Genomic DNA, 27,179 nt, shown 5'->3' with positions numbered 1-27,179 from the left:
TGACATCACAAATGATGTCCAACATGGACCTCAGTCCTAAATCATTGCCGCCGACCAGAACGTTCGGCGGACTATCCAGTAGTGCAAAGTGATGCACTTCCATCACTATTCTGCTCCACAGCATGCCCGGTACCCCCAACCAGTGGACACAAGCTTCCTGCCTAGAAATGCCTAGTTGCCTACCATTGGGCCTAACGTCTGCTCGCCTGGCCCCCCAAAACACATAGGAGTGGTCCAGTATCCAGACAAGGCCCATCACATCACCTGAAAGAGAAGAAACAACACTACAAATAACATCAAACAAGCACGCAAACACAGGCTTGCCAACACAGAACACTCACAAAATGACCTACCCCACCCAATCAGACAACAGATGAGGATGAGCATATAGCTGGAACCTTTTCGATTCCCACCTACCAATACGCTTGGCCACTTCGTCATCCAACCCACATCTGCGGCTTCCGTGGCCGCCCCAATTCGGAATGAGTGCAAGATGAATTCTTTCTCCTCCAAACCCAATGCCCTTAAACGTTTACGGGAAATGGATATTAATTGAAATCTGGACAAGGGAGACCCATCTGCATGTAACAAAAAGGACCCAGCCAAATCCAGGTGCACTGTGAGAAACTCTGTGACAGCACCCACCGGACACAAGGGCAAAGCCGGCACAGCAAAAATCTGAACCCTTCTGCCCCTGCCAGCTGTCAGGTCACCTTGAGGCTAGGTGACAGATGCACTCTGTAGGAGTCAGAAGTGCACCGCTAGGTAGTGGACCCTAGGACTGACTGCTGCGGATTGAACCCTGGGAGGTTCAGGAAACAGGTCTACTGGATCACTGACACAGATCCCACTGGGAGCTAGAGCATAGATTCCCCAGGGCGCGGAGTCTAAGAGCCAGCAGGTGTTCACCAGAGCCTCTAGTGGTGAGGATGGACTGTGCTGCAGTCTGGCTCCAGCTCGCGGCCCCCAGGGTCTCACAGCTCACGCTCACGGTAGACTACAGGAGAAGAGGAAGGAGGCAGCAGGCTGGAACAACAAGGAAAGAAAGGGACAAGCCAAGATTGGGGCCACAAGCAGACAAGGACAACAGCGTTCACACCAAGGTTCAGGGTCACAGGCAAGCAGGGATGGTCGGGACACGCCACAGGTCAGGGTCACGAGCAGACAGGAGTAGTTAAGAACAGGCCAAAGTCGATAACTGGAATCAGACGTAGGAAACACAGCAAGTACACATGAAAGCTAACACACAATGATTGAACAGCACTGCAGGCTTGCAGTGCACAGGTTAATATAGGGTTCCCTGATAGGGCCTGGGGTGGGGCCATACTTAGAGGAGAGGTTACAAAAGCAGTCAGGTGAGGGTCAGCTGGTCTCTAGAGATGAACTCATGGAGACAGGTAAGCTGACCGACAAATCTATTGCATAACCATGACACCAGCCTGATCCATTTTAGACCATCGCAAAAGTAGGGTCCTCCCCACAGGTGACCTCCCGATCCAACATACCCCCATGGACCCTCTTGGAAGGGCTGACTAGTTCGCTAATCGTAAAAGCTACAAAAAAGCCAGAGAGAAGGCCGTTTTAAACAAAGAGACCCCATAGGCTGAGGAACACAGAGAAACCAACTGGGCTCAAAGATTTTGCAGAATATCAAAAGAAACAGGGTGTCTGGAATCCCTGTGCTTCTGAGACCTATGATACCCCTTTAGAGCCCGTAAGACCCAAAAATCTTTTGTGAAATCACGACAGCCCTGCAATTTGAAGAAAAATGCTAATCCTGCCAATTTGCGCTCCACAACTGACACCAACACTCCCTCCTCAAGGTTCCGTGAGACAAAGTAAAGCACCAGCAACCTCATCTTCGGCCCTCTTGCTCCACCACAGCCTGCTGCAGCAAAGACAACTACTCTTGCCATAATTTATTATAGGCTGCCCACGTCATTTCACGCACTGACCATCTGATCCATCCAGAGACGACCCCAAGGCAATCCTCCACAGCCATTCGGGACAAGGGACCCTGCGTTGCTCCACTGCCAACTCCTGGAACCTGCCCCACTGAAAGCTAGACAATGCGTCAGCTAAGCTGTTCTCAACTCCCGGGAGGTGAACAGCATAAAGAAAAACATTTAACTGTAGACAACGTAACACTAGGTGCTGAAGAAGTCAGACCACGGGTGGCGACGAGGTTGTGACATGGTTCATGACCTGTACCACCCCAAGATTGTCACAGTGAAAATGCACTTTAAGGTCCTTCTTAGGCACGACCCGCAGAGGCGAGATCACCAAATCCGCTAAAGGCTGCGAGGGGAAAGGGCCACCCATTGCGGCCCAATGCAAGATCCTTCCGTAATTTCTCAGAAACCATTGCAGGATGTTGCAAGGCCAAACGCAAGTTCTGGGACACTGGTGGAACAGAGGCCAGGGAACAAGGTATGCGAAAGCCTTTGGAGAAACCCACCCCTAACAACCAAGCAGCCTCCTGATCCAGATATCTATCGAGGAAAGGCCGCATCCTTTCCACCCTCACTAATGTCATCCCTTTTGTTAGCAGACTCACCGGCACGGCCCTTCCCCTGTTTGAAGCAGCAGGACAAGGAATGCAAACCTCTGCAGCCGGAGCACTCGTGCTGGTAACGGCAAGCCCCCCAAACTTGCAGGAGCCCTCATTATACTGCCAGCAGACATCTCTTTTCTTTGCGGCTGGTTGTCCGGGGGTAGATGTGCCACCGCCCCCCCCCTGGAAAAAACTGATTAGGGGCCCGCGCCGAGGTCATAAGTCGCATCTATTGGTCTCACCGCAAGGACGGGCAGATAGATCTCTGCTGCCGGAACTGCACATCATACCTCAACCATGCGAATTCCCTGTAGACCCTGTAGGCCTCCCTGATGACGTCAAGATAACAGAAGAGTGCCAAACAGTGTTCCGGATTCTTCTGCCCAACTATTATTATTATTATTATTATACAGGATTTATATAGCGCCAACAGTTTACGCAGCACTTTACAACATTAGGGAGGACAATACAAGTACAATACAATTCAATACAGGAGGAATCAGGGGGCCCTGCTCGTTAGAGTTTACAATCTAGGAACTACACTTGCCATAATGGCAAAAGCTTGTTAGGGAAAGTCCGCAGGATAAGCCTGTGCAGCCGTTTTTCTTCATCCTCCTTTTTGCTCTCCTCTGGCTTGACCCTATCCAGATAAAATTTTTCCAGGGGTAGCAGAGAGAATATCCCCACATACTCACCCTTCCAAATTTTTTCGTGGAATTCCAGCTTCAGGTGCACACCCAGAGGCCCCTCAAAACAAACGTAAACATCACATTTCGCAGAGTCGGCCAATCGGACTGAATCATGTTTGCTAACCGCCTCCCCCGACCACTCAGCCTTGTCCCTAAACACCAACTTGTGCCCCGCTGCAGACTGGCTCCGCTCCACAATTGCCACTGTGGCAGGCACCACCACTGCAGGGGGATCAACCCTGGGCACAGAAGCCAGCCTCGTCGCCTCTGACCCACCCACCGGCGGGATCCACGCCACTGATGGCATGGCTTGGGCAATCATTTCTGGTTCAAATAGCTGGACCAGCTCCCTCAAACCCAAAAGGAGCCCCTGCAAGCCCTCATCTGACCTAGATGTGGCGTGACCACGGCCCGCACTTGAAGGTGCAGAAAGCGTGGGCAAATCAGACCGCAGAGCCGCCAACTACATGCGGGAGAGGGCCCTCCCCTCTAGACACACATTATCATCAACAGCAGAAAACACAGACATGTTAGAAGAAGTAGTAGACTTACCAGGCTGCCTAGAAAGAATCCCACCAGCCGCAGGTCACGACTCCATTGATGCAGGGTGTCCATGCGACTCCTCCCCCTCTGAAGCGGACAACTTGCCCTCCGATCTCTCATCTATCTCCACGTCTCCTCTCTCCGGCAGCACCCCAGGAGAAGTGGCCCTGGATGCCGAGGATCCATGCGGCTGCTGGCCCTGCCTGCTTGCACCGGCTCCACCCACTGATTTCTGGGTCACCTTACCGGAGTGCCCAGAGCCCTGGGCGCTCACCGCTGGTCTCACACCGCCACTCCTCCGCACCTCCTACATCACCTGGTGCTGGCTGGTCCTGGGAGAGCCACGTAGGTAAAGGGCCTGGGGGCCGTAGCAGCACGATTCCCCTGCCGAAGCTCTGCCCCCGCTGACTCATCGCCAGGGAGGAGCCCTCCTGTTCCTGATCCTGATACCGGGCAGGCCGGGGAGAGACACAGACACCCCCGGAAGCCCTGCCCCCCGACGATGAAGGGGATTCCTTTCAGGAGCACCACCCGAGGGTGCAGCTGGTCACTTTGCAGGTAGTCCTGAAGGGGCCCGCATGGGACTCCCAATGTGGCACCGAGCTCTGGGGGAGGAGACTGGAGAGAAGCGCTCCAGGGGCCGAGACCTCCGAGCTCGTACGGACTCCTGTCCCCCTGTCCCTGACCTAGAGGCTCGATCTCGCAGGACAGATGAGAGCTGCTCCTGCAGCCACTCCGCTCCTCTGGACGCCGCCTCCGCCTTGAGCTGGGAAAGCAGCCTGTCCACATCTGCCATCTCGTCCAGCAATCGTAGGGGATCCAAGTTGCTACCCGTGCTGTGAGATCCTCTGGACGTGGGGCTTCAGCAACTATAACGCGCAATATCTCCGAAACCAAGGCGGCACAAAAGTTTATTTTTGCAGCACAAACCAGCAGAAACGCGGCACAAACAAATGGCCTGTTTGTTTTTCAAATTCAGCAATATGGGGTGCAAAGTGGGCAGGGATTCAACAACTATAACGCACAATATCTCTGAAACCAAAGCGGCACAAATGTATATTTTTGCGGCACAAACCAGCACAAATGCGGCACAAACGAATGGCGTTGTCAGGGTATCACCGGCACCGGACCTGGGCGTCGGCGCGCGCCTATGCGCCGGCGCGCTCCATTACACACTTCTCGGCAAGATTGTGGTGTTCCCGGGCGTCAGCGCGGCGCTAGGGCGCGCGCGGGTACGCGGCGCTCGGGCGTGCGCGCGTGTGCACGTGCGCGCGTACGGGCGTGCGCGCGTTCGCGGTAGCGCCGGTTTGGCGCCAAAGTGCACATAAAAATCCCCCTGTGCCTCTGGCACATTGCTGCTTCGCCTCAGCTTGTGATTCGTGTAAACCTGAACCTGATTGCTGTTACCTATCTGACCCGGCTTGTTTGACTACCCGCTCCGCTCCTATCCGACCCGGCTTGCCAGACTACTCTTCTGCTACCTGCCTGATACCGTTGCCAGTCCTTGCCTGCCTACCGACCCTGCCTCTGCCTGCTGTCTTCGCCTGCTTCATATCCGTGCTGACCCGGACCGTCTGACCCTGCTTGTGCCTGCTGTTGTCCTGCTGTTGCACCTTTAGCTTCAGCTCCAGTGATCTCTGCACCTACAAGTGTTCCTGCGTGCTGTCTCCAGTGTCTACCAGATCTGCAGTCCAGCCATCCCTGTGGGAGCTCTCCTCTCTTCAGCTCCAGAGACTCCGCTCTACAGGCACTCCTACCCCACTGTGCTCAGGAGATCACTGTTCCCACTCCAGTGACTCCTGAACCAGCGTTGTATGAGAGGTCTTCTCCTACAAAGTCAGGCTCTACTACCAGGTACCTAACAGTACGAAGCAGCCATGTCTGAGCCTGCAGGAGATACCTCTCCACTGAAGGAGATATGCACACACCTGGCGGCCCTCACCCAAGCAGTACAAGCCCTCCAGGATAATTACAACAGACTGGAGGGACAAGTTCAGAATTTGGCAGGGTCTAACCCCCCTGCCTCTTCTTCAGCTGCTGCTCCAACACAGACTGCTTCAGGACCCGCAGTTGTGATGCTCCCGCCTGAACCACGGGTTCCCATTCCGGAAAGATTCTCTGGAGACCGGGCTAAGTTTCGGGCCTTCCGCAGTGCCTGCCAGCTCTTTTTTGCCTTACAGCCCAGAACTTTTTCACTAGAAGCCACTAAGGTTGGATTTGTGATTTCCCTTTTGCAAGGGGAGCCTCAGACCTGGGCCCATCGTCTACTTGAAGGGGACTCTGCTCCAACTCAATCCTTATCCGCCTTCTTCCAAGCCATGGCACAATTATATGAGGACCCTCAACTGACGGCCTCGGCTGAATCTGCCCTGTTCGCGCTCCAACAAGGCCGCAGACCTGCGGAGGACTATGTTACTGAATTCAGACGTTGGAGCGCGGACACACAGTGGAATGACGCGGCCTTGCGTCACCAGTTCCGCATTGGACTGTCTGAAAGCTTGAAAGACGAACTTGCTCGTGTAGGCATTCCAGATACCTTAGAGGCCTTGATCACCCTAACCATTCAAATCGATCGTCGCCTCCGAGAACGACGATCTGAACGATCAGTTCAACCCAACCGTCCTACCTGGGTGACAGCCCGAGCTCCGATGCCTGCAACACGCTACTCCCCGGCTTCCAGTCCCAATTCAGTCAATACCACACCAGATACCTCTGAACCAATGCAACTGGGTGTGATGCGACCCGCTCTGTCCCCTGAAGAACGTGCCCGACGTCGGCAATTAAATCTGTGCCTTTACTGTGGTGGGAATGGGCATTTCGTCCATAATTGCCCAGTTAGAATGAGTAAGTGTCCATCTCCTATACTTAACAGTTTTTCTGCTTTATCTACCAATTCCACCCACCTTGCCATTCTTCTCTCATTACAGCTTCAAGAAAGGACACTCCAAGTCAACGCAATTATTGACTCCGGGGCATGCAGCTGCTTTATAGACTTAAACTTTGCTAAACAGCATAATATCCCTTTGCAGACCAAGACCCATGGACTTTCTGTCTTTCTTGCCGATGGCTCCCGTATCAGGTCTGGACAAGTGACACAAGAGACTCAGCCATTATCCACTACAATTGACTCTCTGCATAAGGAATTGCTGATCCTGGATGCCATCTCCTCCCCTATGTTCCCCATTATCCTGGGCATCCCCTGGCTACGGGCTCACAACCCACACATCCATTGGGCCTCTGGAGAAGTGAAATTCCTGTCATCTTACTGCCAGGAACACTGTTTGGCAGAAGACCTGGATTCCCAAGCTACCTTGCTTTGCCTGGACTCCGACCAGAAAAATTGTCAGGCCATTCCCAAACATTATCATGACTACATTGACGTCTTTAGCAAGAAGGGGGCAGATTCTCTTCCACCTCATCGCCCCTACGATTGCCCCATCGAATTGCTGCCAGGATCCGAAATTCCCTTCGGACGCATCTTCCCTCTATCCGAGAAAGAACAAGAAGTGCTGAAGTCTTACATAGATGAAAACTTGGCCAAGGGATTCATTCGCCATTCCACCTCCCCAGCAGGTGCGGGAATATTCTTTGTTGCTAAGAAAGACAAATCTCTCCGCCCGTGTATTGACTACCGAGAACTGAATAAGATCACGGTTAAGAATCGGTATCCCCTACCTTTGATACCCGAACTGTTTCAGAAATTAAGGACTGCCGTCATTTTCACCAAGCTTGATCTAAGAGGGGCCTATAATCTGATCCGCATTCGGGCTGGGCATGAGTGGAAAACAGCTTTTCGGACCCGATTCGGGCATTATGAATATTTAGTCATGCCTTTTGGACTCTGCAATGCCCCTGCGACTTTCCAACACCTGATTAATGATGTGCTTAGAGACTTCCTAGACCTGTTTGTGATTGCATATCTAGATGATATTTTGATCTTTTCAGAATCCCTGGATCTCCATCGAAAACATGTTTGCCAAGTGTTGAGTCGTCTCCGCTTACACAGACTTTATGCAAAAGCGGAGAAATGCGAGTTTGAGCAAGAAAGCATTCAGTTCTTGGGCTTGATAATCTCCTCAACTGGCATCAAGATGGATCCACAGAAGGTTTCTGCTGTTCTGGATTGGCCGGTACCCCTAGACAAGAAGGGGGTTCAACGATTCATCGGGTTCGCAAATTTCTACAGAAAATTCATCAGGGGTTTTTCTGCAATAATCGCACCAATCACACAACTAACCAAACAGAATACCCGTTTTTCCTGGAATCACCTAGCCCAAGAGGCTTTTGAGAATCTCAAGAGACTTTTCACTTCAGCACCAATCCTCAGTCACCCTGAACCATCCTTGCCATTTATTTTGGAAGTGGACGCTTCTGAAATAGCGGTCGGTGCGATACTCTCTCAACGAAGGGGCAGTAAAAACGATATGCATCCTGTAGGGTTTTTCTCCCGAAAACTTTCCTCCGCGGAGAGGAACTATGATGTTGGAGACCGGGAACTCCTTGCCATCAAAACTGCATTAGAAGAGTGGAGGTACCTGCTGGAGGGAGCTATGCATCCGGTACTAATCTATACTGATCACAAAAACCTAGAATATTTACGATCTGCTAAAAGGCTAAGACCCCGACAAGCCCGCTGGGCGCTGTTTTTCTCACGCTTTTCCTTCCACATTACTTATCGGCCAGGTTCAAAAAATGTCAAGCCAGACGCATTATCACGTATGCATGACAACCCAAAAGACTCGTCTGCTCCGGATACCATTTTACCTGCAAACAATTTTCTGCTCATACAAACTGATCTCCTCTCCCAGATCAAGGAAGCATCCTCTGAATCAGCCAGACCCACAGGGATGACCTTAAGTAACAAGGACGGATTGTTTTGGAAAGGGAGTCAAATCTTTGTTCCAGAGGAGGTTCGGGTCAAGGTCTTAGCACTTCTTCACGATCACCCACTGGCAGGTCACTTTGGGGTTCGAAAAACCTTGGAACTGGTACAACGTACCTTCTGGTGGCCCAATTTAAAGGACTTTTGCGAGAAGTATGTTAGCTCCTGTCCTATCTGTACCCAGAATAAAACTTCCAGGAGTCGAGCTTGGGGCCTGTTAAAACCCTTACCAGTACCCGATAGGCCTTGGAAAATGATATCCATGGACTTTATTGTAGAGCTTCCATGTTCTGAGGGGTGTTCTGCTATTTTTGTGGTAGTTGACCGTTTTACCAAAATGGCCCATTTTCTTCCATTAAAAGGAACTCCGTCAGCTATTGAAACAGCTCACATCTTCATCAAGGAGATTATCAGACTCCACGGAATCCCCGTAAACATAACCTCTGACAGAGGGGTACAATTTACCTCACGCTTCTGGAGAGCCCTGTGTGAGTCCTTAAAGATCAAGTTGGCTTTGTCATCAGCCTATCACCCTCAGACCAACGGTCAGACAGAGAGGACCAATCAGACTCTTGAACAGTATATCAGATGTTTTACTTCCTTTTCACAAGATGATTGGGTATCCTTACTGCCATTGGCAGAATTTGCCTACAATAACGCCAAGCACTCAGCCACCGGTCAATCTCCCTTTTTCGCTAATTATGGTTTCCATCTAACCTTTTTACCCGATTTCCTTCCAGAGTCCTCAGTTCCAGCAGTGCAGAGTACGGTAGACTTCATCAATCATAACAACCAGATGTTGCAGGAAGCAATATCCAAGGCTCAGGCGGACAGCAAAAGGATCTTTGACCAAAGGAGAAGAGGGGAATTGAAGCTTCAACCGGGCGATCAGGTATGGCTTTCTACAAATAATATCAAACTAGCTTGTCCCTCTAAGAAGTTGGCACCTAGGTTTATGGGACCTTTTCCGGTTAGAAGGAAAATTAATGAAGTTTCATATGAACTGACTCTGCCTGACTCTCTTAAAATTCATCCCGTGTTTCATGTGTCTTTGCTCAAACCTGCTGTACCTGATCCCTTTCCTGGTAGAGGAACTAGACCTCCTGAACCCATTGTGATTGATGGTAACGAGGAATTTGAAGTCGAGGCTATCCTCGATTGCAGGAAAAGACAAGGGCAGATCCAGTTCCTGATCAAATGGAAGGGCTACGGCCCAGAAAATAATTCATGGGAACCTGATAGTAATGTGCATGCTAGGCGCCTAGTTCGAGCCTATTTTGCTAACCATCCTGAAAAAAGGCTTTTGGGCACCCGGAGGTTGCCCCTTGGGGGGGGGCAATGTCAGGGTATCACCGGCACCGGACCTGGGCGTCGGCGCGCGCCTATGCGCCGGCGCGCTCCATTACACACTTCTCGGCAAGATTGTGGTGTTCCCGGGCGTCAGCGCGGCGCTAGGGCGCGCGCGGGTACGCGGCGCTCGGGCGTGCGCGCGTGTGCACGTGCGCGCGTACGGGCGTGCGCGCGTTCGCGGTAGCGCCGGTTTGGCGCCAAAGTGCACATAAAAATCCCCCTGTGCCTCTGGCACATTGCTGCTTCGCCTCAGCTTGTGATTCGTGTAAACCTGAACCTGATTGCTGTTACCTATCTGACCCGGCTTGTTTGACTACCCGCTCCGCTCCTATCCGACCCGGCTTGCCAGACTACTCTTCTGCTACCTGCCTGATACCGTTGCCAGTCCTTGCCTGCCTACCGACCCTGCCTCTGCCTGCTGTCTTCGCCTGCTTCATATCCGTGCTGACCCGGACCGTCTGACCCTGCTTGTGCCTGCTGTTGTCCTGCTGTTGCACCTTTAGCTTCAGCTCCAGTGATCTCTGCACCTACAAGTGTTCCTGCGTGCTGTCTCCAGTGTCTACCAGATCTGCAGTCCAGCCATCCCTGTGGGAGCTCTCCTCTCTTCAGCTCCAGAGACTCCGCTCTACAGGCACTCCTACCCCACTGTGCTCAGGAGATCACTGTTCCCACTCCAGTGACTCCTGAACCAGCGTTGTATGAGAGGTCTTCTCCTACAAAGTCAGGCTCTACTACCAGGTACCTAACAGGCGTGTTTGTTTTTAAAATTCATTAACATGGGGTGCAAAGTGGGCGGGGCTTACATTTAATTGCATGTTTAATATCTCAGAAACCGAACCGACCCAAACGCTCATTTTTGCAGCACAAACCAGCAGAAACGCGGCACAAACAAATGGCCTGTTTGTTTTTCAAATTCAGCAATATGGGGTGCAAAGTGGGCAGGGTTTCAACAACTATAACGCACAATATCTCTGAAACCAAAGCGGCACAAATGTATATTTTTGCGGCACAAACCAGCACAAATGCGGCACAAACGAATGGCGTGTTTGTTTTTAAAATTCATTAACATGGGGTGCAAAGTGGGCGGGGCTTACATTTAATTGAATGTTTAATATCTCAGAAACCGAACCGACCCAAACGCTCATTTTTGCGGCACAAATCAGCACAAACGCGGCACAAATGAATGGTATATTATTATTCAGGTTTTACAAACATGGCAACTTCACACGGATATAACACACAATATCTCTGAAACCAAAGTGGCACAAAAGTTTATTTTTGCGGCACAAACCAGCAGAAACGCGGCACAAATGAATGGCGTGTTTGTTTTTAAAATTCAACAACATGGGGTGCAAAGTGGGCGGGGTTTCAGCAACTATAACGCACAATATCTCCGCAACCAAAGCCGCACAAATGCTCAATTTTGCGGCACAAATCAGCACAAACGCAGTACAAACGAATAGTGTATTTTTATGCAGGTTTTACAAACATGGAGTGCCAACTTCACACAGCTAGTGCCAGCTCATCTGCCACCAGCCGGTTCTGCTGCTACATCCACCTGCTGATTGCTGCCACTACGCAGTCTACTGGACTGATCACAGGCACTCCTACCTCACTGTGCTCCCATGGCTGCTTTCTAACCAGGAACTCACTAACCAGGTACGTGACAGGAGGAGGGTGATGTCATCGTCTGGAAAAAACAAATTGCTATTATCTTAAAAATAAAAGCAGCACAAATTTTTATTTTTATGACACAAAAAAGCACAAAGGTAGCACTAACAAATAGTATGTTTGTTTTTAAGATTTAATAACATGGGGTGCAAAGTGGGTGGAGTGTTATCAAATATAAACAAGCTGTTATAACTAAAAAACCATAACAGCACAAATACAAATTTTAGCAGCACAAACCAGCACAAATGAGGCACTAACCAACCAGCCTAATTTTGTGTCTTTTGGGTGTTGTAGGGGGGCTCAGTGACCTTTGGTGACCTTTAATAAATTATTATTAACGCAAAAATGATAAAAGATAGAATGGAAATGTAAACAGCACAAACGTAGCACTAAAGAAACACACTTGAGTTTTCATTTGTGCTGATTGTAGGGGCAGAGAAAAGTGGGTGGGGTTTAAAAAAACAGTTATAACTTAAAAACCATAACAGCACAAATGAAAATTTTAGCAGCACAAACCAGCACAAACATAGCACTAAAGAAAAACACTTGAGTTTTTATTTGTGCTGATTGTAGGAGGGACAAAGTGAGTGGGGTTTGAAAAAAAAATAAACTGTTATAACTTAAAAACCATAACAGCACAAATAAAAATTTTAGCAGCACAAACCAGCACAAACATAGCACTAACCAACGAGACCAGTTTCGTGTCATTTGGGCGTTGTAAGGAGGCTAGGTGATGTCATGGTCTGGAAAAAACAATTGCTAATATCTTAAAAATAAAAGCAGCACAAATGTAAATTTTTACGGCACAAAACAGCACAAACGTAGCACTAAAGAAACACACTTGAGTTTTTATTTGTGCTGATTGTAGGGGGGGGCAAAGTGAGTGGGGTTTGAAAAAAAAAACTGTTATAACTTAAAAACCATAACAGCACAAATAAAAATTTTAGCAGCACAAACCAGCACAAACGTAGCACTAACCAACATAAACAGTTCCGTGTCATTTGGGCATTGTAGGGGGGCTGACTGACCTTTGGTGACCTTTAATAAATCATTAATAATGCAAAAATGATAAAAGATAGAACGGAAATTTTATCAGCACAAAACAGCACAAACGTAGCACTAACCAACTGATAAGATGTGTATATTAGCCGCCTTGCAGCATGCACGCCAGTGAATGTTATCCACTGGCGTGCATGCTGCAAGGCGGCCTCCGTATTCAAGAGTTACCCAGGAATAGTATAGAATGTGTGGTTAGATTCATAAAGATTTTCTGAGGAAGTTAGCAATGGCAGGCTAACGAAACAAAGCATCAGCATGATGTCAGCATGTCTGTGACGAACAGACGGTCGTAGCTCGCGGCTCTGTTTGGCGGAGAGAAGTGACCCCTGGAAGCGTTACCTGGATGTGGAGACACCACGGCATACACAGACTGTTATCTGGGCTTAATCGCATCAGGGCTAAATCTGCAATCTGCATAGAGGAGTTGGGAGTAACAGGTGGATGACCCAGTGGAGACAGCTGAGGTGGGGGGATGTCAGTGATTCCTTTTATGCACAATGTAGGATGTCATTAGAGGCTTCTATGCTGTAAAATAGAACGGCTTTGTTTTTTTCTCACACTTACCTTCACGCATTCAAACCTCCAACTTTCCCACCATCCCCCCTCTTGATGAATTACCCTCTAGGAACTTTCTTGTACCAGGGTGTTCTTCCCATGCTTGACCTTGGTTACTACAAGCCTGAATGATCAGGCATTACCTGCAGTCTCAACGCAATGCCTATAAGAGTATAGCACCAGGATTATAGGAAGTATCTTTATGAATCTAACCACACATTCTATACTATTCCTGGGTAACTCTTGAATACAGAAGCCGCTTTGCAGCATCCATGCCAGTGAATATACACATCTCATCAGTGTTTTTTTGGAACCCCATTTGAACTTTATTGTGCATTAACAATTTGCATCTAGAACTATGGTCTGGATAAGTGTGACTTCTGGGATGAATGGATGCGAGCGCAGCTGCGACCTTTCCTAAGACAACGTTGTCTTTTTAATTAATTCAGTTGTAGAAAATATCTTCACTGGAAATTCTGTTATTTTTGTTGTTTATTAACAATGATGCTTTTTTCTACAATATATGCAATTTTTTTCAACCCTGGTGTTCCGCACATGTGACCTTGGTAGGATTCTTTCCCTTCCCTTTGTGCAATTAGTTTTTTGGTCACGTGGACTGCGCCATATGGGTGTTCATATGGCAACTGGTTGAGTAATTGTTTTAGTGGACATATACTGAACTTCAGTCCAGCAGTTGATCCAGGCTTTATGATTTATTTCAACACTTCTACTCTGGCAAGGAGACTGCTGTGTGAGTTTGTAGCATAATCTAGCATTTATTCACCGAGCAGTAATTATGTGCAGTTACCTCTAGCAATCAATCTGTTAACAGTAATGATATGCAGTAATCTCCAGCAACCAATTTATTGAGCAAAATGATGTGCAGTAACCTCTAGCAACCAATCAGTGAGTGGGAGCAGTAAGGATTTGCAGTAACCTCTAGCAACCAATGGGTGAGCAATAATGATGTGCAGTAACCTCTAGCAGCCATCCAACGAGTGTAATAATGTGCAGTAACCTCTAGAAACCACTTAGTGAGAGGGAGCAGTAAGGACATGCAGTAACCTCTAGAAACCAATCAGCGATTGGTAATGATGTGTAGTAACCTTTAGCAACCAATCAGTGAGAGGGAGTGGTAAGGATGTGCAGTAACCTCTAGCAACCAATGGGTGAGCAGTAATGATGTGCAGTAGCCTCTAGCAACTGATCAGTGAGCAGTAAGGAGGATGTTCATAACCTCTATAAACCAATGGGTGAGCATTAATGATGTGCAGTAACCTCTAGCAATTAATGGGTAAGTGATAAGGATGTGCAGTAACCTTTAGCAACCAGCCAGCAAGCAAAAATGTTGTGCTGTAACCTCTAGCAACTTATCAGTGAGCCGTAATGTGTGCTGTAACCTCTGCAACCAGTCGCATCCACTGGTTGATCTGCTGCACTAAACTGATTTTCAGTCTAGCTGACATGTATTGTATGCCTCAGACCAGGTGGAAAGCGCAATTGCATTCCGGGGGCTCGGGTGTTGCTGCTGGGCTGGGGGGCCCCAAGAAAATGTTTTCCAAGGGTCCAATGGTAGATCCTCTAGATGTTCTAGGAGCCACTCTCGCACATCCCTGTGCTCAGGGGATGGATAGGATATGGAGTCCCAGATCAAGTCCCTGCACAGCTACTGTATATAAGGTTTCTCCCTACTAAGGCAGATTTTAAACACTGGGTTAAAAGGATTGAAAAAAACTACAGGCAGGAGATATCTGAGCTTAAAAAGGGACATGGGGTTCACATTGAAGATATAGAAAACACCACCGATGGTCTTTGCAATGCTCTGCAATCTCATGAAGAAATCCTCAATACCCACACTGTTATGCTACAACAGCTTTCCTACAAGCAGGATGATATAGAAAACAGAAATCGTTGCAATAACATAAGAATCTGTGGATTGCCTGAACCTGTGGAACCAAAGGACTTGTCCATGGCTGTGACTGCTATCTTTAACCAGTTATTAAAAAAGCCTAAGGAAAACCCCATTGAATTAGACCGTGTCCATAGGACCTCTGGCCCATGTAACCCAAATCCTTTCTTTGTACGTGACACTCTCTGTAGGGTTCATTTCTATGAGGTTAAGGAGGCCATCATGCGTGCAGCCAGCACCCAAGATACCACACTTTATAAAAACACTCCTGTCATGCTTCTTCCAGACCTTTCCCATCAAACCTTGGCCATGCGCAAGGCCTTGAAACCACTCACATAGCTCCTGCAGGAACGCAAGATTAAGTATCAATGGCGCTTCCCTCTCCACCTTTGGGTCCATCATAAGGGCAAAACAGCATTTCTTCCGTAAACTGCGAGATCTTACCAACCTTCCTCAGTACCCTGGAACTCCCGCAAGTTTCTTTACCTGACTGGTCATTCACTGCAATCCCCCCTGGCCTACCTTTTGCTCCCCAGTGGCAGAAACAAAGATCCAGATCCTCCTCCCACAAGGCACCGAATGACTGATTTAATACAATGAAGCATCTTTTTGATCTTCTATGCCCAGAAGTTTTTCCTGCTTTGTCCCAGAGACTGGATCTCCCTGCCTTTGGAGTTTGTTACTGTTGGATCATTGTTTTACTGTTTTCACTCAGGTTTTTACATTACCTGTCCAGTGTTTTTTTTTTTTTTTTCAGCACGTAAAACATGTTTGACTGTGAAATTTTTCAGAATTTTAGCTCACTTATACCCTATATGTATCCCTTGTCTTAAATATTTTTGCTATATTGCTTATGCCCCCCAATGATGTTACCTCTTTAACATACCAATTTTGATGAAGTTTCCTTGGTTTATTTACACGTTATATATTTTTTTAATTACTCACCCTGTGGGTCGCGGGGTTCGGGGGCTACCCCGTGTGTTTTCTACATTCCCCCATTAGGCTGTTCAGTGCCAAATTATGCACTGATTTTTGTCTAGATATGTTTACCTAGACATAGATTTGCATTTTCTCATTATTGGTGTTATGGTGCCACCTAGTGGCCTTTTTATTTATTTTCTTTATTTTGTTTTTTTATTTCTGCCTCCGCTAGTACCTTCTCTATTGTGTACTTCCTACTCACCTTTTTTGGAACACGGAGACCGAAGTACTGTAATATATATGCTTACCGTTCTTGTCTTTCCTACACTGTTCCATACCTTCTCTCTCCTTAACCCCCCCCCCTTCCTTTTTTACTGCTCTTTCCCTTCTCTTTGCTTTGCTGGGATGTCTGGAATCAAGAGGTTCATGTTTCTCCATCCCCCCTCTTTGATTTATGCCTTGTGCCATGGCGGTCAGATGTCCAGTAAGTTTGTCATATTTTAACTGTAGCGGGTTCAATACACCAGAGAAACGGAACCAAATTTTATATCACTTCCTTAAAATGTGCTCTAATATTTTACTTTTGCAAGAAACACACTTCCCCACAGGCTCCATACTGGTCCTGCACAATTGCTACTATTCCATTTGGTTTCACAGTTCTAACCCACAATCTAAATGTGTTTCGATCGCCTTTCATAAATCCTTTGACCCCGAGATACTTGATTCCTCATAGATGAAGCTGGTCGTTAAAATATTTCTTAAACTAAAGTCTAACAATTTTATTTTCACAGTGGCTAACATGTACTGTACGTTCCTAACCAGGACCAGGCTCGTTTCCTCTCTACCATCCTCACCAGATTGTCCTCCTTCGGTGGTCCCTGTCTCATCGTGGGTGGTGATTTGAATGTTGCCCTTTCCCCTTCCGCAGACACCACCTCTGGTAAGTCCTCCATATCCACCTAATCGTTAGCATGCATTAAATCCCTATTGCACACTAATCATATAGTAGATGTCTGGCGCTTTCAGCACCCCATGGAAAGGGACTACATTCATTATTCTGCAGCTCACAACACATATGGTAGACTGCACTACTTCCTAATCTCCCAATCTTTGTTAGACACCCCTCTCCAATCCTATATAGGCCATCTCCTCTGGTCAGGCTATGCCCCCGTCTATTTGACGATCACACGACCACCGGCTGCCCACAGGGGTATATCCTGGCACCCTAATGACGATTTACTTAGTGACCATCCGTCACTTTGTGTCCGACCATTTTGTGGATACCGCTGCCCCCCTCACACAGTGGGAAGCTTTGAAATGTGTCGTCAGGGGCATGTTCATCCAACAGGGTTTTCGATTGAAGAAGATTAGAGCGGATGAAATCTGTCGCTTACTCTCTACCATAGTGGACCTTGAATCCCTCCATAAAAGAATCTAGAACCCTCTACCTATGTTGCCCTGACCAATGCTTGCCGAGACTTGCTTCAATTTTTGGACTCTCATTCTTTAATAGCCCGTGACAAGGCTCATAAATACCATTATTCTTTGGATAATAAATGTGGCAAACACCTGGCGAGAACCCTAAACCCTAGGCCTCCTCATCACCCTATCCATTTATTGCCCATCCCGATCATGGTAAGATCTTTAACACTCATGATATCTCCTCTTCTTTCAGATAATATTACTCCCAGCTCTATAACCTTTCTCCCTCGGTGGCCGATAATTTGCCTACACCCCCGTCCGACGATATGCGGGCCTCCATTGCCAAAACTGCCCTTCCCAAAAATTATTCTGGACAAACCCTTGGTTGAGCCTGAATTTCTGGGCGCAATCAAGGACCTGAAAGTAGGAAAATGTCCCGGCCCTGACGGGTTTACTCTTATGCCGCGTACACACGGTCGGACTTTTCGTCTACAAAAGTCCAACGGACGCCGACGGACTAAAGCTGGCTGGTAATCCGTTCGTGTGTGGGCTTCTCCGGACTTTCAGCAGACTTTTTCAGCCTCAAATCCGACGGACTTTAGATTTGAAACATGCTTCAAATCTTTACGTCGTAACTACGACGGACCCGAAATCCGCTCGTCTGTGTGCTAGTCCGACGGACAAAAACCCATGCTAGGGCAGCTATTGGCTACTGGCTATGAACTTCCTTATTTTAGTCCGGTGTACGTCATCACGTACGAATCCGTCGGACTTTTGTGTGGTCGTGTGTAGGCAAGTCCGTTCGTTAGAAAGTCTGCTGCAAGTCCGCCGAAAGTCCGCCGGAAGTCTGTCGGACAGGCTGTCGGACTTTTGTAGACGAAAAGTCCGACCGTGTGTACGCGGCATTAGATTCTACAAAACCTTTGTGCCCCTCCTGACCCCAATACTCACTAGAGCTTTTAACTCAATTGATGAATCCTTTTGTCCCTGTTGGCTAACATATCTATTTGTCCAAAGCCGGGTAATGAACCCTCGCAATGTAGTCATTACCATCCGATATCTCAACTGAATATCGACGTTAAACTCTTTGCAAAGGTACTTGCCAATTGCCTGTCCCCTCTTAACTGCAGTCATACACAGTGATCAAGCCGGCTTTGTTCCGGGTCATGAGGCAAGAGACAACACAACTAAGATGATCCACCTCATCTCTTTCATTCAGCGTCATGACTGAAAAGCTTGCCTCCTTTCGTTTGATGCTGAAAAAGCATTCAATAGGGTTAACTGACAATTCTTGCACCTTTCTTTGGAGTAACTGGGCCCAGGTACTCCCTTTACCATTACTCTCAGCCTTCCGCTTCTGTGCTCGTGAATGGTACCTCATCAGAGTAGTTCGACATCTTTAATGGCGCTTGTCAAGGCTGTCCCCTTTCTCCCCTGCTGTTTGTTATTATTAAAGAGCACCTGGCATGTGCCATTTGCCAGAACGAATCTATACAGGGCATTCAAACACCTTCCTCCCATCACAAAATTTCTCTATACGCGGATGACCTCTTGGTATATGTTCAGCACCAACATACTTCCCTTCCATCACTTTTCCATTAATTTCAGAGATTTGGGTCCTTCGATAACTTTAAACTCAATATCTCCAAAACGGAGGCCCTTAACGTGTCTTTGCCAGTATCTACGATGTCCTTACTCCATACTAGCTTAATTTGTAATGGCAAACTAACTGCATTTCCTACCTAGGGGTCACGATCCCTGCCAACCTATCTGACCTGTATACACTGAACTATGTTCCTCTTCTCTCTCCTAGAAAGGACCTAGATTAATGGGGGGGCTCCTCTCTACCCTGGTTGGGATGCATTACCACGTTAAGGATGGACACCCTACCTAAACTACTATACCAGTTCCAAATGATTCTTATTCTGTTCCCTAAATCGTTCTTTACTTCTTTGTGGTCCATTTCATTCTGTTTCATTTGGAACCTTGGCCTTTCTGTTAAATACAAATTACTCACTCTGCCGAAGCTTCATAGGGGGGGATGGGTTTACCAGATTACAAACTTTATTATAAAGCTACTGTCATGGCACGCACTCTTAAATGGTTCCCTTGACCATTTACAAAGGCCTCCATTATGGTCAAGCAAGATCTGTCCCAGGTCAACCTTTGAGCCCTTCTGTGGGGATATAGATAAAAAAAAAAAAACCTTCACCGCTTACACTCCTCCTCCCCATTGATGTCAGCTGCTCTCAGATGGTATAAGAGGGGACTATGTCCTCCCCGCCTACTCTGCTATTTGAAAACCTGGCCTTTCCTCAGGGTATTGATTCCATAGGCCCATTCACGCGCTCTTGATGGCCAAGAGCAAACATGTTCATACACCCCCAACAGGGCACCCCAGTTGTCCCTATGGGATCACTGCTCTTCACCTGTCCTCCTTTTCTAAACAGCTATTTCTCTCCTCTCAGACACACCAACCGTATACTGAATTTAAAAGGCTGTGCTCCCTCCATGTCAGGAAAGGCATGTCTGTGCAGGTGGAATTTTGCGGCATGCGCACTCGCACATCGGTGCACGTGCATTGGCGCACACACCTGTCATTAATGCTGGCGCCAGGCGGGCTATTTACACTGACTGCAGTATGGACTCATTGCTGTTTGGTCTGCAGCTTCTGTGTGTTGTTCCAGTTTCCTGTGCTGACCTCTGATCCTGATCTGGCTTACTTCTGACTAATGTTTTTCTGCTTGATACCCCAACCTAGGCTTGTCTTGGATTTCACTTCTGCCTCCTGTCTCTGTTTGATTTATCTCCCATTGCTGGCTCAGCTTGTGACCCAACCATCCTGTTGTCTGCTGTCTATGCTTGATCTACTTGAACAATACCAACCCGGCAACTGCTCATCCCATCTGCTACAGCTTTGGCTCAGCAAGCCTCACCTGGTTCCAGCTTCAGCTGCTTACTACGGTCTGCCAAGTTCTGTGCCAGCTTATCTTCTACCAGCCTGCCTGCTGCACATCCACCAGCTGGCTGCCTGCCATGCAGATTACCGAACTGATCACAGGCGCTCCTACGTCACCATGATCCTGTGGCTGCTGTCTCACTATCAGTAACCCCCTAGTCGGCGTTGTATGAGAGGCTCTCCTCTACACGTCAGGCTCACTGACCAGGTATGTGACAGTACTAAACAGCCCTGACAGAGCCTGCAAGAGGACCCTCTCCAATGAATGAGATCTGCCAGCACCTCGTTTCGCTTACACAAGTCGTTAAATCCCTGCAAGAGGGTTATGTTCATCTGGAGGATTGTGTTCAGTTCCTGGCCACACCAGTGACTACTCCTGTTTCTGCTTCCACCTCTGCTGCATCTGCTACGTCAACAGGGACTCCTGCAAACCCTCCAGTAGTGATGCTACCGCCGAACATCCATCGAGTACCAGCTCCTGAGAGGTTCTCCAGCGATCGGAGTAAGTTTAGAGCATTCCGCAATGCATGTCAACTCTACTTTGCTCTTCAGCCACAAACTTATCCCTGGAAGCCACAAAAGTTGGGGTTCACCATTTCCCTACTTTAAGGAGAACCACACACCTGGGCTCATCAATTGTTGGAAGAGAATAATGCACAACTAAAATGCAATGCAGTTAATCTTCAATACCATGTCTCAGCTACAGTATATGATGACCTGCAACGAACCACCACAACCGAAGCAGCTTTGCATGCACTCTAGCAGGGCTGCAGAGCGGTCAAAGACTACGTCACTGATTTCAGATGCTGGAGTGCAGACACCGACTGGAACGATGCAGCCCTGCATCATCAGTTCCGTTTGGGTTTCTCAGAAGGCCTTCAAGACGAACTTGCTCGGGTTGGTGTGCCAAATTCTTTGGAAGCTTTAATCACCCTTTCTTTTCAGATTGATCGCTGCCTACACAAATGCAGATCTGAAAGGTTGCCCAAGGTTCCTATTCCTTCTAATCCTGTATTTGGAAATGCTGCTCCATCTGCTCCAGAGGCACCTGAACCAATGCAACTGGGCCTGGTCCGCCCTTCGTTGACCCCAGAGGAACGCCGACGTCTGAACAATCTTTGTCTATACTGTGTGAAGGCCGGTCACTACGAACACACCTGCCCCGCTAAGCTGCGTAAGTGTCTTTCAGTTTCTTCAGTTAATCAACCAAACCTGTCTGTCAGCTCAGCTCACATAGCTCTGCATATTTCCTTACAGCTTTCAGGAAGAATCGTGTCAGTGACCGCAATTATTGATTCGGGAGCTTGCAGCTGCTTCATCGACCTGTTCTTCGCAGCTCAGCAACACATTCCGCTACAACCTAAGGAATAAGGACTCACTGTATTCCTGGCCAATGGGTCTTGTAACAAATCAGGCCTTGTGACTAAAGAGACTCCACCACTCCTGACCTCCACCAACCATCAGGAACTGCTGTGCCTGGATGCAATTTCATCACCACTATTTCCTGTCCTCCTGGTCCTACATGTTGACTGGGTATCGAGAAGCATCAAATTCCTATCACTGTACTGCCAGAAACAATGCATGACAGCATCACCTCAACCATCTGCTACCTTGTTGTGTATGAAATCATACACAGAACTGTGCCAAGTAGTTCCCAAATTCTACCATGAATACTTGGATGTGTTCAGTAAACTGGGTGCAGATACTCTTCCCCCACACAGACCTTATGACTGCCCCATAGAACTTCTTCTGGGAGCTGAAATTTCCTTTGGATGCATCTTTCCCTTGTCCGAGCATGAGTCAGGGGTTTTAAAAGACTATATTGATGAAAATCTGCAGAAAAGATTCATCTGCCCCTCTACCTCGCCGGCCGAAGCAGGTATATTCTTTGTGGGAAAAAAAGGACCATTTTCTGAGGCCATGTGTGGACTACCGTGATTTAAACGAGATCATAGTAAAGAACCGTTACCCTGTTCCCTTGGTTCCTGAAGTTTTTCAAAAACTTAAATCTGTGATCTGTTTGGTTTGCACCAGAACTTTCAAACGCAAAACTTTGGAACCGAATGACAAACCCCATTGAAGTCTATGGGACCCGAACTGTAAAAATCAAAAGTGCCCAATTTAAAGGCTTATATGCAAGTAATTGGACCTACAATGGTTATGGGGGTCCAGGTCCTGCCCTGGGGGACATGTATCAATGAAAAAAAAGTTTGAAAAAATGTAATTTTTAAATGAACAGTGATTTGTTGATGCTCAAAAAATGAAAATTCCTTTCAATATAGTGCCGGGGGGGAAGAGGGGGACCCTTAATCTACCTGTAAAGTGATACATCTGTACTGTGTATAGAAGCTGCTGCAGCATCAATTGCAGTTAAAAAAAAATAACATTTTCCCTGCAAGCTTTCTTTATTTTGTAAGCAACGGCTTGGGGAGCCAAGACAGTCTGTATGATGAGGCCACAATGTAGTGCACTGGGAACAAGATTAGAGATTTTTTGGATAAATTCTGGTGTCTCTTTCACAGACTTTGGATAGAAGTAACGGGTGCGGAAAAGTTGATCTTTGGGTGTCGGCGGTGCCTTTACACCGTAACACTATAAGAGGTACTCTTGATTAAAGCAAGAATTGGCCTTGCTGGCAAAAATTGCAATGATATGCACCTGTAAAACAAGTGTGGAAAAATTGGTCTTTGGGTGGTTTCGGTGGTGCCTTCACACCATAACCATATAAGAGGTACTCTTTATGAAAGCAAGAATTGGCCTTGCTGTCAAAAATTGCAATGATATGCATCTATCAAACAGATGTGGAAAAATTGGTCTTTGGGGGTTAATTGTGCCCATGAAACCTTCACCAAAAACATTCTTCAAGATGAAATCAACACCCACAATGCTAGGCAGCCCAGAAGTCATGCAGAGATTCCACATCCCAAAGCTTCATAGCAACGAGGTGCGAGGTATATGTGTGCTTAGCGGGACCGCTAGGGGCGCACCTTAAAACAGAGGTTAGGAAAAAGATCTGGAAGGATGAGTTTGTGGAAATATTTTCCCTGCTCCCGCTTGATAAATTCAACTTAGATCGGGTCAAACCAGACGAAAGCAAGAAAGAGGAGGAAGAAAAGAGGAGGTATTGGCTTATTCTGCGCGCGTTTGCAAATTGGTTGCACGCTTTCGCGATCTTTGCGATTGTAATCAGGGAAAAAGCCCAGGAGAACTGTTTGGCCTTGTTTTGCTACTTAGAGGCTCACAGGGTATATGGGGGGCCTGTCATGGCTCTGCATGAGTTTTTTTCCACAGAGGTCGGTGGTGCCTCCTCCTCTGGATCGTCGGACCATAGAAGGAAGGGGTTTTGCTGACAGCTTAATGAGGGAACATGTCAGTTTGGAAGCTTGTGCCGCTTCACACACAAATGCTCTGGGTGCAGCGGTACCCATCCCCTCATTCAATGTTTTAAACAGGGAAGGGGTTGAGCCAGTATTGGCTCTGGAAAAAGGGAAGATGCCAGTGATGCTGGAAAATATGCTCCCTTTTCTAAGTAAACATCCTGATGGAGCGGCCGCTTGTCTTTTGGAGTCTGGGTTTAAAGGCTAAGTTCACCTTTTTTTTCTAAATTCCAGTTCCACTATGCACCAATATAGCATTCATGTACTTTTTTGCAAAAATATCAAAGTTATCGATAAAATCTACAGACACGTTACCTTACTGTCCTATATCCATGATTCAAAACGTATCTATTGCTTCTGTCTTACGTCCTTACAGACTTTATGTTAAGACACAGGAAGGAGTTGACCAGCTGACCTCATTAGCACACACCCTGCATCATCCACCCTCCCATTCCCAGCTGCACATTTTTTAAATTAAATGCAATCAATCAGTGATCACCCTTCTCACTAAATACACAATATACAATCGGATTGCATAGTGTATGGCCATCTTTATACAAGTACATAGAAGGGAGTGGACAGAAACACTCAGCTGTCAAGCCCGATTCACATCTCTGCATAGCAGGAACTCAGTTTTTTTTTTTATTTTTTTTTTTTTAGGGAGGTGGGGAGGCGTTTTGGAGCATTTTCACTCATCACACATAGGGCAGCCAATCCCCCTGAATGGGCTGCCCTACACGCAGCAATTGTGCCAAAGAAGCTTCAGAACTTTTTTTTAGAGTGGAGCTTGGTGCGATTTTACTGCGATTTTTGGTGCAGCACATTTCTGAAATGCAAGGAAATGTACAGATGTGAATAGAGTCTCATTGTTCTTGTGTTAACGCACCAATTTCACTTTCAGGCCCCATTCACATCTAGCATAGTGGGAGCGCACATTTTGTGTCTCGTTTTTCCTGTGACATGCATAGGGCAGCCTGCTGATTTAGCCACTTCCCTACCCGCCCATTGTTATATGATGTCCCCAAATGGGTTCTCCCATCCTGGGCGGAGGTCATATGACGTCCTCGGCTTCCCGGCAGTATAGGGGGCCCGCGCGCCCCGCCACATCACCAAGGAGCCGATGCGCATGTTTGCTGGGCACTCACGATTGCTCGTTACAGAGCAGGACCATGGATCTGTGTGTATAAATACACAGATCCATGTCCTGTGAGGGGAGAGGAGACCGATCGTGTGTTCATACTAAGTATGAACACCGATCGGTTGCCTCCCCTAGTTAGTCCCCTCTCCCTACAGTTAGAATCACTCCCTAGGTAACACATTTAACCCCTTGATCACCCCCTAGTGTTAAATCCTTCCCTGCCAGTGACATTTATAGAGTAATCCGTGTATATTTATAGCACTGATCGCTGTATAACTGTCAGTGGTCCCAAAATAGTGTCAAAAGTGTCCGATATGTCTGCCCCAATGTCACAGTCATGATAAAAATCGCAGATCGCCGCCATTACTAGTGAAAAAAAAATAATAATAAAAAAGCCATAAATCTATCCCCCATTTTGTAGGCGTTATAACTTTTGCGCAAACCAATCAATATACGCTTATTGAGATTTTTTTTTTTACCAAAAATATGTAGAAGAATACATATCGTCCTAAACTGAGGAAAAAATTTTCCTTGCATTTCAGAAATGCACTGCACCGAAAATTGCTGTAAAAAACACACCAAGCTCTGCTCTAAAAACATTCTGAAGCTTCTTTGGGGAGATTGCTGCGTGTAGGGCAGCCCATTCAGGTGGATGGGCTGCCCTATGTGTGATGAGTGAAAATGCCTCCCCACTTCGCAAAAAAAAAAAAAAAAAAACCCATGTGGGAATGCGAGTTCCCGTTATGCAGAGATGTGATAGGGGCTTGACAGCTGAGTGTTTCTGTCCACTCCCTCCAATGTACTTGTAAAAAGATGATTGTGTATTTAGTGAGAAGGGTGATCACTGATTGATTGCATTTCATTTAAAAAATGTGCAGCTGGGAATGGGAGGCTGGATGATGCAAGGTGTGTTCTAATGAGATCAGCTGGTCAACTCCTTCCTGTGTCAAAAACTAAAGTCTGTGAGGACGTAAGACAGAAGCAATAGATATGTTTTGAACCATGGATGTAGGACAGTAAGGTACGTGTCTGTAGATTTTATGGAAAGCTTTGATATTTTTGCAAAAAAAGTACATGAATACTATATTGGTGCATAGGGGAGCTGGAATTTAGAAAAAAAAAAAAAAAAAAGGTGAACTTAGCCTTTAACCACTTCCCACCTGGCCTATAGCAGAATGACGGCCAGGCGGTGGTTCAGTTATCCTGACTGGGCATTATATGATGTCCTGCAGGATAACAGCTGCCACGCGCCTGAGGGGGCGCGCATCACGGCGATCGGTGGTGCGGTGTGTTAGTCTGACACACCGCTACACCGATCTCGGTAAAGAGCCTCCGGCGGAAGCTCTTTACAACGTGATCAGCCGTGTCCAATCATGGCTGATCACAATGTAAACAGGAAGAGCCATTGATCGGCTTTTCCTCATTCGCGTCTCATGGCTCCCCTGACAGGGGGGTCTGCACTGATTGTTTATCAGCGCAGCCCCCCCCCCTCGGATGCCCACACTGGACCACCAGGGAAGCCACCAGGAGCACCAGGGAAGCCCCCAACGTGTGGATGGCCAGGTACGTACCCCATGGCCATCCACATATACAAATATATGCCAAATATATGCCAATCAGTGCCCACAAATGGGCACTGACTGGCAACATTATGCAGCAGATGAGACAAGTGATGCCCAGCAATGCCAACCATCAGTGTCACCAGTGCCATTTATCAGTGTCCATCAGTGCCACCTCTCAGTGCCCATCCATGCCCATCAGTGCCCACCTATCAGTGACCATCAGTACCCATCTGTGCCACCCATCAGTGCCAACCATAAGTACCCATCAGTGCCGCCTATGAGTGCCCATCAGTGCTGCCTATGAGTGCCCATCAGTGCCGCCTATGAGTGCCCATCAGTGCCGCATACCAGTGCCGCCTATCAGTGCCAATCAGTTCTGCCTATCAGTGCCCATCAGTGCTGCCTATCAGTGCCTAACATCAGTGCACATCAGTGCCACCTCATCAGTGCCGCCTTATCAGGGCCCGTTAGTGCAGCCATATCAGTGCCCATCATTGAAGGAGAAAACTTACTTATTTACAAATTTTTTTTAACAGAAACGAAGAAAAACTTTATTTTTTTCAAAGTTTTCAGTCTTTTTTTATGTGA

The 27,179-nt window shown here is 47.5% G+C and overlaps 1 protein-coding gene across 6 annotated transcripts in view; it reads right to left on the bottom strand.

Annotated features, from left to right (window-relative positions):
- RASGRP2 (RAS guanyl releasing protein 2) overlaps positions 1-27,179 on the bottom strand; it is a 1,629,940-nt gene that overhangs the window by 1,518,075 nt on the left and 84,686 nt on the right. The window lies entirely within an intron of this gene.

This window comes from Aquarana catesbeiana, linkage group LG11 (assembly GCF_042186555.1).
Source record: "Aquarana catesbeiana isolate 2022-GZ linkage group LG11, ASM4218655v1, whole genome shotgun sequence".
Lineage (NCBI taxonomy): Eukaryota > Metazoa > Chordata > Amphibia > Anura > Ranidae > Aquarana > Aquarana catesbeiana.
Note: the sequence above shows the minus strand (reverse complement) of the source record. Positions and strands in the feature narration are given on the sequence as shown.